Consider the following 16,866-nt stretch of genomic DNA (forward strand, 5'->3'; position numbering starts at 1 on the left):
GTGGTTAATATTTTAAGGGTTAAATGTAGTGTAAGTGTACCATCTGTCAGAGTGCTTGGCACTTATTAAATGCTCAAAAGTTAGTAATGATTTATATTATCATCAGTCACTGTCATTTTTTTATTAAAATAAAAATTGTAGCTAACATTTAAGTAATTACTGTGAGCCAGGCAATACCTCCAAGGGCTTTACCCCTGTTTTGTTGTTATTGCTCTACAAATCCTCACAGCGATTTGAGATGGTACTCTCTTCATCACTCCCATTTCACAGTTGAGGAACTGAAGCAAAGAAGAGCCCGGTGATTCTCCAAGTCGGTCACATGACGACTTCTTCTTCATACATTATGCTGCTTCTCCTTATTAATAGAAGAACTGTTGTAATATTATTACCAATTATTTGTTAATAAAGCTGGAGTTATGGGACACATGTTGCCATTAAATTATGCACTTTATATTGAGGAAAACAATGAATGGAAACATGTAAAATGTCTTTAATATGTGAAAATCATAGGATTTCTTAGACATTTTACCATTCTGGATGCAGTTTTGAGGCAATGAAATGCTACTGCAATCTCAGAAAATAGATTCCTCATCATTGAAGATAAACAGTTTTAGATATGTTTTGAAATTCTGAAAAAGTATATCCTATAAAATTTGACTATGATTCCAAAACAGTGGCAACGATAAAAAATATCCAATGCATAACTGAATAAAGACAATTTTGAATACCATAACGTACCTCCATGTGACATTGGACATTTAACCGGCCTTGAGTTTTTAGAATGGGTTTACCTAAATGTTCACATACTCCTCTACCTAACTGCTCACATGCTCCTGTATAATTCCTTTAACCGTTGCTAAAGCCTACCAGCAGTTCTTCTGAGTTCCACATTTGGACATTTGCCTCTCTTCCCCTAAACAGGAAGGTCATGAGTAGAAATTTTGGCTCTCAACATGGGATCTACCCAAAAATAATTGCTAACTAGTAATCCATTGTCAGTACATCTTAAATATTCCATCATATCTTATAAAGTTATCTAATATTAAATATTACAAAGCTTAATATAGTATTAACAGAATGAGCAATCTGAAGAGACTAGAATTTTATATCTATTTCCGTTACTGTTTAACAAGAAAGAAAGAAACAAAGAATGTCTGTATGAGTTTTACTTATATTGGCTATATAAAGTTGAATTTAGAAGGTAGGTTTTATTTTGTGAACCAATATCCTAAAAATCTTAGAAGCTTCACACTATTTTCTGTCTCTTTAAATCACATTCTTTCAGTGGCTTAGATTCCCTATGCTTTCAGTGGTCACTCTTCTTGCAGCAACAATGTTTAATTTAAAAATGGGCTAATTTCATATGATATTATAATACATATGATATTGTAATGATACTGGTTCTGACTCTATTGATTTAAATTTTGTGATAGTTAACCTAAGTTCAGTATAAAATGAAATTATCCTTGATACTAACTATTAAAGCCAAGATAATGAATAGGTAAAAAAAAAAAAATCCTGAGGGGCATATTAACTAATGTAAGAAAATAAACTATTTTGGGGGCACCTGGCTGGCTCAGTTGGTAAAGTATGTGACTCTTGACCTCGGGATTGTGAGTTCAAACCCCATGTTGTGTGTAGAGATTACTTTAAAAATAAAATCTTTAAAAAAAGAAAGAAAAACTATTTTCAGCCCCCTGTGCACATACAGTTTTTAGGAAAAAAATAATATTTAGGGACGTGGAAGCATTTAGTTGAGAGTTAGCTACTCTACGTACTTGAAAATAATGTATTTGTATTTAGAATACTAAAGTATTCCTTGATTAGTTCATATAGATCTTTTCCTATGACTTAGGGGAGGTTACAAGGGCATATTTTTATTCACTTGTATTTTAAAAAAAACATAATATTGAAGTTTAAAATAAATAACCCTACTTTAAGTCATTTTACTTTACATTTTACTTTTAAGGTCATTTTTAGATTTTCTTCACTAGTGGTATTTACTAATATGGAAACTAATATTTTGTATGTGATTAAATTGCTTCTGAATTTTTAGAAACTATGTTTAATTCTTAAAGACTCATTTTTAAGTAAATAATATACTAAATTATAGTTTAATTACTTTCCTGAAGCCAGTGATAGTTATTTCATTAACGTGTGTGTGTATACCTACACAATTCTTTTGAATATATACCTACACATGCACATACACACACACAAATAAACATGCTTACCAATTAGCTGAATGAATTGTCAGTTGTTCTACTTAAGAATAAGGGCAAAAGCTTTTGAAATGGTTTAGAATGATCTGAAGTTTGATTAAGAAAAATATTCTGTACACTATCAGATTTTTGTAGTTTTAGTGATAAGCCTCAGAAAAGTTTCACCCTACATGAGGCAGAAGAGGTGGGGGGAAGTTATGAGCAGAGTCTGGGCCAAGAATGGGCTCAGGGTAATTCCTTTTACATATAGTGGTCGCAGTCTTCCTAGGTGCTATAATTATGTAATTGTTATCACAGTTAGTCTTTGATTTAAAAAAATTTTTTTTACTACTTCAAGCCTTTTGCTTTTAACAGTGATCTCAGCATTCATATTGCCACGTTGTGCACGCATGGGAGATTGTAAAAGTATGGCCTATGCATTCTCTAGCTGTTGTTCCATAGACATATGGCTTACTTTACTCAGGATAGCTTGCTTTTCTCACTGAGAAGAGACATCTGAAGTCTACTAAGAGAGATAGAGGTAGAGATACCTGTATCTCTGTATACATTTCTGTATACATATATTTGCTACTTTTTGTTTCTGTGATAATACATTATCAAAATTACTTAGATTCTCATGTTTCAGATGAAGAGATGAAATATGGGGTTGTTCAATATATGGAATGTTCATTCTATAGATATCAGATTTGTACACAGTAAGTATACCTGGTAGGCCTTCTTCTGATCACTGACAGTAGTGTCCTACTTAGTCTGGAGTCGATTTAGCTAACTTGGCCATCCAGAAGAAGTAGCTGGTGAAGAATAGTTATTGAATTTTCAAATGATATTTCTACTAGAAATAGAAAGATTTGGATAATTTTGTGTGCAAATAACAGAAGCAATGTCATCCATTCATGTATTCACTCCACAAATATGTTTGGGACTTCACTTTGTACAAGGCAGAGCCAGTGGGCCTCATTGATGTGTTGAGTGTGTTTGGTTCGAAAGCCTTCACAGTGTCTCTTTTGTGTTAATGGTCACTGTGTCTTTTACTTGAAATGACACGATGTGTAATGCAAACCTATTCTAATACCTTGTAGGTATATATACTGTATGAAATCAAGAATACTAAGTTGGTAAAATGCTTTAGAAAACACATTTAAATTTGAATATCTAATGCCTCAAGCAAATTTATTAGAGTTTCAGATGAATATATATTTTTGTAACTGCCAAGTAAATGAGTAGATCATAGCTTTTGCTTAAAAAATATTTTTATAAGTATTCAGTTGAGAGTTAGTTCCTTTATGTATTTGAATATAATTTACATTTCATTATTTTAAATAGTATTTTACTATCATTTTACTATTTTAAATAGTAAAATATCAATTTTGTTCTATAAATAGTAATTCTTTTGAATATATTCATATTTAACATTGTATAACACCCAAAATGTAATGATAAATTTCACCTCAGTGTGTTATCATAGGAGTCAATTTTTCCTTTGTAAAAGACACATGTAACATAGTTTCAATCATTCAGTATTTTGTGAATGGTTAAAATGATCAAAGTGTATTATGTACTTTATATCATTTAATTTTGTCTGCATTAAAGACTAGAATAGTAGCATTGTATCATTAATGTCAATAATAATAAAGCAAAGTGTAGTAAGACCATTCCAGCTACTTTCCATTTAAATTTATTTAACCAATTTCTATTATGTTCTCACCTGTTTGGGAGACAAAAATCCATGAAACACAGATTTTCCCCCTTTAAGCACTCGCAAGCCTCGATAGGTGAAACTTCATACACATATGAAACAAATCTACAAACATGAACCAAGGTAAGTTATAGAGACAGTAAGTGCTAGGAAGGGGACAGGAAAAGAAGTTTAATATGGGCCACAGCATAGGAAAGCTTCATGGAAGATACAAGACTTGGGCTGTTTCCAGAATTAACCAGCCAATCTTCCAAGATTTATTCAGTACATACTATGTATAAGCCCAAGTCCTAGTTGCTGAGGGTGTTATAAATGCACATAATTCCCAAACTCTTCAGTTAAAGAACTTGGTATATCTACTTGATAACAATGATAGAGCATTACAGGGCACCTGGCTGGCTCAGTCAGTGGAGCATGCAGTCATTGATCTCAGGATCCTGAGTTAGAGGAGTTAGAGCCCCACATTGGGGGTGGGACCTACTTAAAAAAAAAAAAAGAATTATGAAATCCCCGTGAGGAGTTTGAAAAATGTGTATGCTGTTGATTGTGGAGGCGACCTCAGAAAAGTCAAAAGAAATAATCATTGAAGGAAACAAAAATCAATAACTATATTTTACTTTTTGGAGATTGCTGGTATTCCCTGAAATTGCAGAACTTAATATGGTAAGAAAAAAATGGAATCAGCAAGCACAGGCGATTTGTTTTAGGACAGCATTCCAGACACCGGTATTCTAGAGATGCTATTGAGACATACACAAAGTACTTTGTGGTCAAAATACGCTTAAGAAACGTGGAGTTAAACAGGTGTTTTTATCACAGGATTTCTCTCACCTTTTAATACACTTACAAAAATCATGGCTTTGGTGGAGAGGGGTGCTATGCTATGTTTTCCAAACTTACTAGAGGGTAAGACATATTATATAAAAGACTTGTGGCACCTGGGTGGCACAGTCGGTTGAGATTCTGCCTCTTGATTTGGCTCAAGTCATGATCTCAGCGTCGTGGGATTGACTTGGCTCGGCGTGGAGTCTGCTTGTCCCCCATGCTTCCCCCCACCCCATAAATAAAATTTTTTTAAAAAGATTTGTTAGTATTTCCTTGGGATACAAACATTCAGCAAAGCACAATATAGGAAAACTATTGTAGAAATTTCATGATAACATAAAGGGGGAAAAAAGGTCACTATATTAATAGGAGATAATACAACCTTTACCTGATGGGAGTACTACCAAGGCTTAAAGGAAGAAATGGCAAATATTGACATAAATAAATAGTAACAGTGGATTGGGATTAAAAGCAGGTTGTGATGTTTTATTCTCTCACCATTCATCTATGTTCAGGATATCAGGAGGCAAAGAAGAGCTTATATTCATTCAGAAATGCAGATGTCTCCTCTCCTTTCTAACCATTTCAGCCCTGTAATATGATCAGATAAGACACTTTGTTATGTCAATCCTTGGCTCCAGTTTGCCATGTTTTCTGAAATAAATTTGTAAATTTCTAATGGCTATGTCCAGGGTGTCTTGAGTTAGATGACTTGAAAGTAAAAGATGAATTTTCTCTTCACAGAAAGTATTTTAAAATATGCTAGGGGCGCCTGGGTGGCTCAGTCGGTTAGGCGGCTGCCTTCGGCTCGGGTCGTGATCCCAGGGTCCTGGGATCGAGCCCCGCGTCGGGCTCCCCGCTCAGCGGGGAGCCTGCTTCTCCCTCTCCCTCTGCCTGCCTCTCTGCCTACTTGTGCTCTCTCTCTCTCTCTCTCTCTCTCTCTCTGTGTCAAATAAATAAATAAAATCTTAAAAAAAAATAAAATAAAATAAAATAAAATAAAATATGCTAAGTTTAGGGTTTCCCAGACTGACATTGATTGGTGATTTGAACGTGATCTGAATGCATTAATACAAATATCTCACTGATTGAAGGTAGGTCTTGGTGATATGAACGTCCACGTCATCTCCAAGATTCCTTAGGATCAAGAATTTTCCAGATGTAAGTGTGGGCCCCTTCACTATTCATTAAAGAGGATACATAGGAGGAAGTTTCCACATCAGACTATCTAGAATCTAGCAAGCCCTAGAGTTCTTAGACTCTCTGCCCTTGACTCACTATGTTGCGTTTATTTAGGAGAGACCTGTGAACTCTTTCCCAGGAAAGTGATAAAATATATTATTCCAGGGCTGTGCGCTCAGAGAAAAAAAGGCAGTGGTCACCACATGATATAATAGAGTGTTCTGTTTAGGGCACATTAGTTCGGAAGGATGAAGACAAGTGAGGGTATAAAAGATGGTCAAAGAATGAGTAAGGACGTGCGGGATTGATTGCCAGGAAATACTAGGTCCCCTGAGAACTGGTGCTGCTCTAATTGCCCACATGTTGACTCACTGTTGAAAATATTTCCCGCAGAGGGTAGACATTAGGATATTCCCTAACTTTAGCAATGAGGGATCTGGAAACTGTAACCAAACTTAGAGAAAATAGGTTCGATGATGATATGAAAAGAGGTTTTTCTATGCCCTTTGAAAAACATTTGAATTGCATAAAATGTTGGAAGGTTAGCTAGGATAAGCTTTATTTTTCCCACTTTTTAAAATTGAAGTGAAATTCACATAACATCCAATCAACCATTGTGAAGTACACAATTCACTGACATTTAGCACATTCACAGTGTTGTATATCGGTCCCCTCTAGCTAGTTCCAAAACATTTTCATCACCTACAAACAAGTTTTTTTTTTAATTAAACTTTTATTTTGAGATAATCATAGATTCACATTTTTGACAAAGTTGCAAAAATAGTTCAGTGGAGGAAGGATAGACTTTTCATCCAGTGGTGATAGGACAATTAGACATCATAGGCATAAAAATGATTCTTGAACCCAACATTACACCTCATACAAAAATTAACTCAAGATCATGGGCTCAAATGTAAAACATAAAATTACAAAGATTTTAGAAAAAATATAAAAGAAAATTCTCAAGATCTAGGCTAGAAAGAGTTCTTGGTCTTGACACAAAAAGCATGATCCATAAAAGGAAAAGTTGATAAATGAGACCTTACTGAAATTTAAAACTTTTTTCTATTTTAAGGTCTATGTGAAGACAAGAGAAAAGACAAGTTACAGACTGGAAGAAAATAGTTGCAAACTACGTATCTGGACAAATTAGAGTCTTAGAACATGTAAAAAACTCTGCAAATAGCTAGTTGCAAAAGGTTTCATACTGTCTGATTCCATTTACGTAGCATTCTTGAATGAAATGGCTTAATTATAGAATGGAGAAGAGATTAGAGAGAAGGAAGGAAGGAAGTGGGTATGTCTTTTCATAGGCAAAAAGAATGATCTTTGTGATGATGAAGCCTTCTCCCACTTGACAATATTAGTGTTGATATCCTAGTTGTAAAACTCTACTATTTTGTTTAAGATACCACTTTTCAAGGAAACTGGATAAATGTGAGATTTCTCTGAATTATTTCTCAGAACTGCATGGGAATCTACAATGATCTCAAAAATTTCTATTAAGAATATACTATGAGTTTTAGATGACTTTCAAATGGTAGTTTTAAAGGTAGCCTTATTGGGGCACCTGTGTGGCTCAGTTGGTTGAGCGTCCGACTCTTGATTTCAGCTCAGGGCACGATCTCAGGGTCATGAGATCCAGCCCTGCATCATGCTCCACACTGGGCATGGAGCCTGCTTAAGAGTCTCTCTTTTCCTCACCCTCTGTTCACTGGCCCCCACTTGAGCACATGCTCTCTCTCTCTCTCTAAAAAAAAATAAAAGAAAAAGGTAGCTTTATCACTAAGGAAAATGAAATCACATTTTGAGATAGAGCCTAATAAACATGATGATTCCCTTTTTTATTATTTTTCCCTCCCAGCATTCATTCATTCAGAGAGTCAACTGCTCAAATTGAGCACCCACTATGTGGAAGGCTTGGTATTGGGATTGAGTACCCTGTCCATACTTCAAGGTCCTTGAGGAGCTCATATTTTAGATATGTGGCAAACGCGTGGCCAGATATACAATCTAGCACTCTGATTTAGAGACTCACTCCAGCCCTTAATAGCTCTGTAACCATGGACAAGTGACTTCTTTGACAGACTCCCAGAGCTGTAAAATTGTAATAATAATACCATTTACTTCACAGGGCAGTAGCATGAATTAAATGAAATGACGGAGGTTAAGAATTTAACACTGAGCTTGGCACCTGGAAGCACTCTAATGTTCGCTAGGTAATAGAATATTAAGTATTTGTATGAGGTTGAACTAAGATAAAAGTGGGAGGAAAGACTCTGCAGAGATGTTTTCTTCAGACAGATGGCTTATTTGGGGAAGAGAGAGATGAGATTGGTGGGGTTAGCTGCAGTTGGAAAGCAGGCAAACTCCATATTAAGGAGTTCGTAGTTTATCTTGTGGGCAGTGGTGAATCTTTGGAAGTTTTCAAGCAAGTAAACAAATGGGATGATCAAAAGAGTTAACATATACAGCAGTGCAGTTAGAAGGCTGTTACAATGATAAAAAATAGTGTTTCTCAGAGTGGGATTCTCAGACCACGTTCATCAGAATCTCTGGAAGGATTATGCTCAGGGATTTCATTTTTTTATTATTATTATTATTTGAGAGAGAGAGAGAGCATGCAAGTGAGAGAGCACAAGCAGGGGGAGCAGCAGAGGGAGAAGAAGAAGCAGGCTCCCCAGTGAGCAGGCAGCTCGATATGGGGCTCGATATCAGGACCCTGCGATCATGACCTGAGCTGAAGGCAGACACTTAACTGACTGAGCCACCCAGGCGCCCCAGGGATTTCATTTTTAATAGACTTTACAGGTTCTTTTTGCACATTTGGGATTGAGAATTCTGGTCTAAAGAAGAAGTGATGGAATTCTTAACAAAATAGTATCAGCGATAATAGAGAAGAGGGGGAATTTTGAGAAATATTTAAGGGATAAATTAACAAGATTTGTTCATCCATAGGATGTGGGGAAGTAAATTAAAGGAAAAAATTAAGGATGTTGCCAAAGTTTTTAGCTTGGACAATTGACCTATGGAGAGCTGAGGATAAAATTCTGGAACACTAAAATTTAAGCAAAAGAAAAGATGCTGTGAATTAAATCCAAAAGAAATATTGAAGTGGTTGGGAGGAGATTCCAGAAATTGGGTGGTCATGGAAGTCAAGAAAATAAGAGTTCAAAGAGGGAATTGTCAAATGATTCAAGGATCATGAGTATGATGAGAAATGAAAAGGGCATTTGGCCCTTGAATTACTTTTTTTTTTCTTCTGCCTTTTCTTTGTCTTTAGTTGCAAACATCTTACAATCTTTTTTGTAAAATCAAAAAGTATATATATTTTTTAATTACAGCAACTAACAATGACACCAAGAGCACCTAGTGCCTGGCATCGTTACCAACACTAGATATCTGTATTAGTCCAGTTCCTTCAGTATAAGTAATAGAAACCAAAGTCTGACTGCTTTTAACACCAAAACAAAACATAAAAAGCATGAAGCAAAGCTGATAAATGCTGTAGGTGAATATGTGGGGCAGGACCAGTTCCCAGGGTTAAAATAATGTCGTCAGAAATTTCTCATGATCTCTCGACTTTGCTTTCCTTTGTTTTAGCCCCTTTCTCAGACCAGCTCTGCTTTCATGACAGCAAATTGGCCACCAACATCACTAAACTTTGATTTCACACTTTACCAATGCCAGTGGAAGAGAGCTTACCAAAAGTTGCAGCAAAACTCCTGCTTGCTTCTACTTGGTCTAGTCAGAGTCATGTGACCTCCCTTAAGCTAATCCCTAGAGCCAAGCAGATGCTATACTCTTATGGGCAAGGATTACATCGTCTGTCTCTTGATTGAGAGTAGGAGTTGTCAGAGGATTCCCAAAAGAAAATTGGAGTGATATTACCAGAAGCAGGAATGGATCCTGGGCAGGCATAAATAACAGATGGCCCCAGGAGTAGTACTAGAGTATTCACATGCCAATCTTAATTACATGCTTTATCTTGCATTGACATGTGTATCAGTGTATTTCCACTTAGGTGAATTTCCTGAAATTTTAAACCTAGAACAGGAAGGCAGTAGTAGTTATCTTTAAAAGAGATACTTGGTCTAAAAGCCAAGTTAGAGTAGGTTATATATGGAACAGATGAGGAAAACAGTGCAACTATAAATGATTTTTTTGTAAAATTGCTAGAAAAGAAGGGCACCTGGGTGGTGCAGTCAGTTGAGCGTGAGACTCTTGGTTTTGTTGGCTCAGGTCATGACTTCAGGGTGGAGAGATCCAGCCCCTCATAGGGCCCGGGTGCTGAGCTGGAGTCTGCTTGAATATCTCTCTCCCTCTCCTCCCAAAATAAATAAAATCTTAATAAAGATAAAAATAAAATTGGTTGAAAAGGGAAAGGAGAGAGCTGGAGCTATAGTTTGAATAAGGGGTTGTGTAGGGGCACTTGGGTCGCTCAGTCCGTTGAGCCTCTGATTCTTGGTTTCAGCTCAGGTCATGAACTCAGGGTCGCAGGATCCAGCCTCATGTCGGGCTCGGGCTCAGCGTGGAGTCTGCTTGTCTCTCTCTTTCTCTGCTCCTCCCCCAGCTTGTGCTCGTACTCTAAATAAATAAATAAAATCTTTTAAAAAAAGAGATTGTGCATAGTGAGTTTTTTGTTTTTTAGCTTATAGGCAAGGGATCAAGGGAGAATTACTTCTCTTAAGAAAGAAAATGCTTAGGTTTTTTTTCCCTATATATCTATTAGGTAAAATGCTTTTCACGATAAGGGTATGTAAATACACATGTCTTGGATTTCTTTTATTTGGCTTTGACCCTTAGAGATACATTACTCAACTGTAAATTTTCAATGCCATGTTAACCTTGGTAGAGACCATGTTTTATGGGAGAATGGGTTTAGGAGTCCCAGTACATATTTGGCAAATTGATGGTCTGAACATGAGCTCCATGTTTGTATCAGACATCCCTGAATGTTGAAAATGCCAATATGGCTATCTAAACAATGCATATTTTTATATTTAAATAACATACATCATTGTCCACAGAATGAAAGTATTCTTAAAAAGTAAACAGAGTAAAGGAGGTCTTTGGCACACTATTTTGAATTCAGATCTAAACAGTGGGTGGAGTGTATAATTCTGAACTTATCCCTGACATTGCTTTTGGGATAGAATAAAAAATCCGAAGTAGAAATACTAGATGATTATTACCAGGGTAGTAATCACCACGTAAGTTAATAAGTATCAGTGGCCTTGAATTTTAACTTTAACACTGAAATCCAGAAAGAAATGTATCTTGTGCGCTCTGAGTGAGAAAAGATGAAAAGCCATTACACAGTGTTTTCACATCTGACGTTATAAATCATGAAGACATGGAAGAGGCATTGCCCGCAGCTTTTCTCGAGCTTCTAGGATACAGTTCAAGCATCTTTTGGAGTGACTTTAACCCACTGTCACGTTATTCTTCAACCAGAGGAGAAAAGGGAAAAGACTTTTATTAAGTTTCATTTTTCCCAGGACCATTTCATCAAAGTCTATGAGATCACTGAACAGTTATCAGCCGCCTGAGCCCAGGGCGACAGACAGCAAATGATGCCAGATTCACCTGTAAGGAAGAGGCAGAGTGAAAAGTTATCTGAAGTATCTTATATTAGTATTTATATGGATATTAGTTAAGGGAATGGTTGAAAAAAGTCAGTTTGAGAAAACTGAAAACTTGGAAACTTGATCGCATGCAAACTCCTGCCAATGCTCATGGGAGTAATACCATTTGAAATGTTAAAGTTGAATCACATCTCCATTTCCAAAATCATCATTATTATTATGTTAAATGTAGAGAAAATGGAAAAGGTCAGAAAGGAGATGTGTAAGTAGATTTTCTGACTTAAGGCGGCACTAATTCTGTGATTGACAGCAGGAATGTTGCTGATCCTGGTTGAATGTGGCGGGGCCCAGCAGGTGGGAGTAACCTTGTCTTCTATTTTCTGTCTTCTGATGTTTTGACATCTGGGATGTCCAGATGGACTCCAGAAGGAACTGCCCTTCCCAGGATTACCCATTTCCTTGAGATAGTAACCCTTCACCAGCTAGCGTGCTTTTCAAATGTAAACCAACCAATCCAGAGCCCACATCCCCCGCCACCTCCTCGATCAGGCTCTCACACTCTGGGCTACTACTTCCCCACCCTCACCACTCCAGGGCCAGGTACCAGACTACTAGGGACAGCCCTGCACCGCCCCAGAGCTTACTGACATAATTTAAGCCAGCCAATCCTAAACCTGCTTACCTTACCTCGCCTGTTTCTTCCCAAGGTACCACAATAAAGCCTCCTGCCCCCATTTTTCCTCCTCTTCCTCTGCCTCCTTACCAGTCCTGGTCTTCCCCACGTGGCCCCCTGTGGCCCCTGGCATGCCCCCTCCTCTTGGAATTGTAACAAAGTATCTTTTCAGTGATAATCATCTCGAGATCTGTTGGCCTCACTATACCTGAATATTACTAAAACCTATTTTTAAACAAGGATGGGGATATGAGAGGGAGCCAGGAATAAATTCCTTTTTAGAATATCTGAAAAGGTGACAGTAAAACTGTTCTATTGAATGGTTAGATGGCCCCCAAAACCATTTTGTGATGGTCGTGGGTAAAGACTCATTTTCAACTGCTTAAAGTTTCCTCCTCAGGGGCCACCAAAGCTCACCAGCATCAGCTACTGTACTTCGGAGTCCATAGTGGGCTAAACTGGTTAGGTAGTTACTTTTAGTTGGTTGATTGGTTAGTTTGTTGATAATATGCTCACAGCTTTGGGCATAGAACTGGATGGATTTCCTTCCGGAGGGCAAGGACACATTCTCTCTTTAAATCGTGTCTAAGTTTGTCTATATCTGCAGAATAGGTGTTAAGTGGTGGTTCCTAAATCTGGCTCAGCATCAGAATTGCTCATACAGTCGGAAGACATAACTGCACCTTTTCTCAGGCCTCACCCCAGTTTTCCTAATTCTGGTGACCTGCCGAGTTTGGAAACTCTGAAAACATATAGTTTAAACCAGCACTTCTTAAACTCTAGTGTGCATATGAATCCCCCGGGAACATTGTTAAACACAGATTCTGATTCAGTGGGTCTGAGTGGGACCTGATACTGCGTTTCTAGCAAGCTCCCTAGAGCAATAACCACATTTTGAGTAGCAAATAAAGACTCTTGAGAATTTGCCTGGAGGTTCTGATTCAGCGGGGTGGGCTGGACCTATGAGTCATTTCAGATAATTGTATCGTCAGATTATTTTATCATTTAGGATATACCAGCCTAAGGAAAAATATCTGAGTGTCGCACAATAATGACAATACAATGACAGAAAGAATTTATTTATTCCAAGGGATGCCGATCAGCACCTTCTATGCACCAGCACTGTTCCAGGACCTGGGGCTACCGTGATCAATTAAAAGAGGTATTCCTGTTCCCATGAAGGAGATGGCAAATCAGAAAGTAGATGCCTCAGCAGGTAAAACAATTCCACAGTGGGAAGTGCTTGGAATACTCTAGAGCTAAGGAGACAGTGTCCCAGAGATTTGCTGCTGGTAGGAGACCAACAAGAGTCACAGCATCTGTGAGGCTAAGGACAGCCAGCGTGTGAGGAGCGGACTTTACAAGTCAGGGAGGGTTGAAGTATTTTACATGAATGATCCCGTTTCTTTCTCACATCAAATTTATGACAGATCGACTTGTCTCTTCATTTTACAGGTGAAGCAATGGAGGCTTACAGAGGTTTAAAAACTGGTCTTTTAAAAATGTTATTAAAATTGAATTTTAAGGGGCGCCTGGGTGACTCAGTCGGTTGGGCACCTGCCTTCAGCTCAGGTCATGATCCCAGGGCCCTGGGATGGAGCCCCGCATTGGGCTCCCTGCTCAGCAGGGAGTCTGCTTCTCCCTCCCTCTGCCTGTTTTCCCTGGCTTGTGTGCTCGCTCGCTCTCTCTCAATCACTCTCTCTCTCAAATAAATAAATAAAATCTTTAAAAAAATATTAAAAAAATAAAATAGAACTGTATTTTAAAATACACATATAGGACGCCTGAGTGGCACAGTGGGTTGAGCATCCAACTCTTGGTTTCCGCTCAGGTCCTGATATCAGGGTTGTGAGATCAAGCCCCGGTTCGGGCTCCACACTCAGCACGGAGTCTGCTTGGATTCTCTCCCTCTCCCTCTTCCCCTCCCCCAGCTCTCTCTCTCTCTCTTTCTACTCAAATAAATAAATAAATCTTTTAAAAATTTTTTAATAAAATAAAATACACATATAAATTTACCATCTTAACCATTTTCAAGTGTACAGTTCAAAAGAGTTGGGTACATTCATGTTGTGCAACCGATCCTCAGAACTTCTGAAAAACTGTAAGTCTGTACCTATTAAACACCAACCCCCCCCATTCCCGCTCCCCAGCCCCCGGCAGCCATTACCCTCCTGTTGCTATGAATTTGACTCATGAAGATACCTCATATAAGTGGAATCTTACAGGATTGTCTTTTTGTGACTGGCTTATTTCACCAAGTACAATGTCCTGAAGGTGTAGCATGTGACAGAATTTCCTTCCTTTTTAAGGCTGAAAACTATTCCATTGCATGTATATGCCACATTTTACTTATTTCCCTGTTAATGGGCACCTGAGTTGCTTCCACCTTTTGGCTGTTATGAATATGCTGCCATGACCGTGACTGTGATAATTAGTCCTCTTACCTGTTTTCAAATACACCAGACTCACCAAGACGCTTCTTGCCCCAGGGCCTTACTGCTCTTTCCTCTACTAGGAAAGCCCTTCCTCAGCTATTCTCCAGTTCTGTCTGACACTTGGCTCAAACCTCTGCTCAAATATTACGTCCTAGGAGAGGCCTTCCCTGATAACCCCCCTAAATTGTACCACCTAGGCCCCAGGATTCTGTGCCCTTACCTTGCTATATTGTTCTTCAGGGCACTTGTCAGTACCTGGCATTATATTGTGAATATATATATGTGAATTCATTTGTTTGTTGCATTTTTTCCCCATCCATCAATATTACCTCTAAGAAGACAGACTTTTCCTGTTCCTGTAATGCTCTATCTTCATTGCCTAGGACACTACCTGGCAATGAGTGGATGTAAATATGTATGAACAAATAAATGAATGATGTGAAGAAAGAAGGAAATGGTGAAATCTGTATTTGAATCCAGACCCTCTGTTTCCAAAACTCTTGTAGGGCTGCTGGCTTGCCCAACCCCAGGGGTGTGTAAGGGTCTGATTGGATGGATGGAGCATGGGAATGGAGTTTCTGGGTGGAAGAAAACTTGCTGGGGGGTGGGGGTGAAGATGGTTATCAGTGTGAAGTTCCAGAAGTCTTATCCAGATGCTGAAGGTGGAAGAAACAGGATCCAATCATAACTGAAACAAGATATTTTTTTTTAATTTTATTTTATTATGTTATGTTAGTCACCATACAGTACATCATTAGTTTTTGATGTAGTGTTCCATGATTCATTGTTTGCGTATAACACCCAGTGCTCCATGCAGAATGTGCCCTCTTTAATACCCATCACCAGGTTAACCCCTCCCCCTACCCCCTCCCCTCTAGAACCCTTAGTTTGTTTTTCAGAGTCCATCATCTCTCATGGTTTGTCTCCCCCTCTGATTCCCCCCCTTCATTCTTCCCTTCCTGCTATCTTTTTTTTTTCTTAACATATATTGCATTATTTGTTTCAGAGGTACAGGTCTGTGATTCAACAGTCTTGCACAATTCACAGCGCTCACCACAGCACATACCCTCCCCAATGGCTATCACCCAGCCACCCCATCCCTCCCACCCCCCACCACTCCAGCAACCCTCAGTTTGTTTCCTGAGATTAAGAATTCCTCATGTCAGTGAGGTCATATGATACATGTCTTTCTCTGATTGACTTATTTCACTCAGCATAACACCCTCCAGTTCCATCCACATCATTGCAAATGGCAAAATCTCATTCCTTTTGATGGCTGCATAATATGCCATTATATATATATATATATATATATATATATATATATATATATATATATACCACATCTTCTTTATCCATTCATCTGTTCATGGATATCTTGGCTCTTTCCACAGTTTGGCTATTGTGGACATTGCTGCTATAAACATCAGGGTGCATGTACCCCTTCGGATCCCTACATTTGTATCTTTGTGGTAAATACCCAGTAGTGCAATTGCTGGATCGTAGGGTAGCTCTATTTTCAACTTTCTGAGGAACCTCCATACTGTTTTCCAGAGTGGTTGCACCAGCTTGCATTCCCACCAACAGTGTCGGAGGGTTCCCCTTTCTCCGCATCCCTGCCAACATCTGTCGTTTCCTGACTTGTTAATTTTAGCCATTCTGACTGGTGTGAGGTGGTATCTCATTGAGGTGTTGATTTGGATTTCCCTGATGCCGAGCAATGTTGAACATTTTTTCATGTGTCTGTTGGCCATGAAAAGAATCTTTTAAGATGTAATTAAGTTAAGGATCTTAAGATGAGGGGTGCCTGGGTGGCTCAGTCGGTTAGGCATGTGCCTTCAGCTCAGGTCATGATCCCAGGGTCCTGGAATTGAGCCCCGCATCAGGCTCCCTGCTCCACTGGAAACCTGCTTCTCCTTCTCCCTCTGCCTGCCACTCCCCTGCTTGTGTGTGTGCTCTCTCTCTCTCTCTCTGTCTCTGTCTCTATCAAATAAATAAATAAAATTTTAAAAAAGGATCATGGGGCACCTGGGTGGCTCAGTTGGTGAAGCATCTGCCTTAGGCTCAGGTCATGATCCCAGGGTCCTGGGATGGAGCCCCGCATCAAGCTCCCTGTTCAGCGGGGAGTCTGCTTCTCCCTCTCACTCTGCCCTCCCCTCTACTTGTGCTCTCTCTCTCTAATAAATCAATAAAATCTTAAAAAATAAAAAATAAAAAAGGATCTTAAGATGAGATCATCCTGAAT

Source organism: Zalophus californianus, chromosome 4, assembly GCF_009762305.2.
Source record: "Zalophus californianus isolate mZalCal1 chromosome 4, mZalCal1.pri.v2, whole genome shotgun sequence".
NCBI lineage: Eukaryota > Metazoa > Chordata > Mammalia > Carnivora > Otariidae > Zalophus > Zalophus californianus.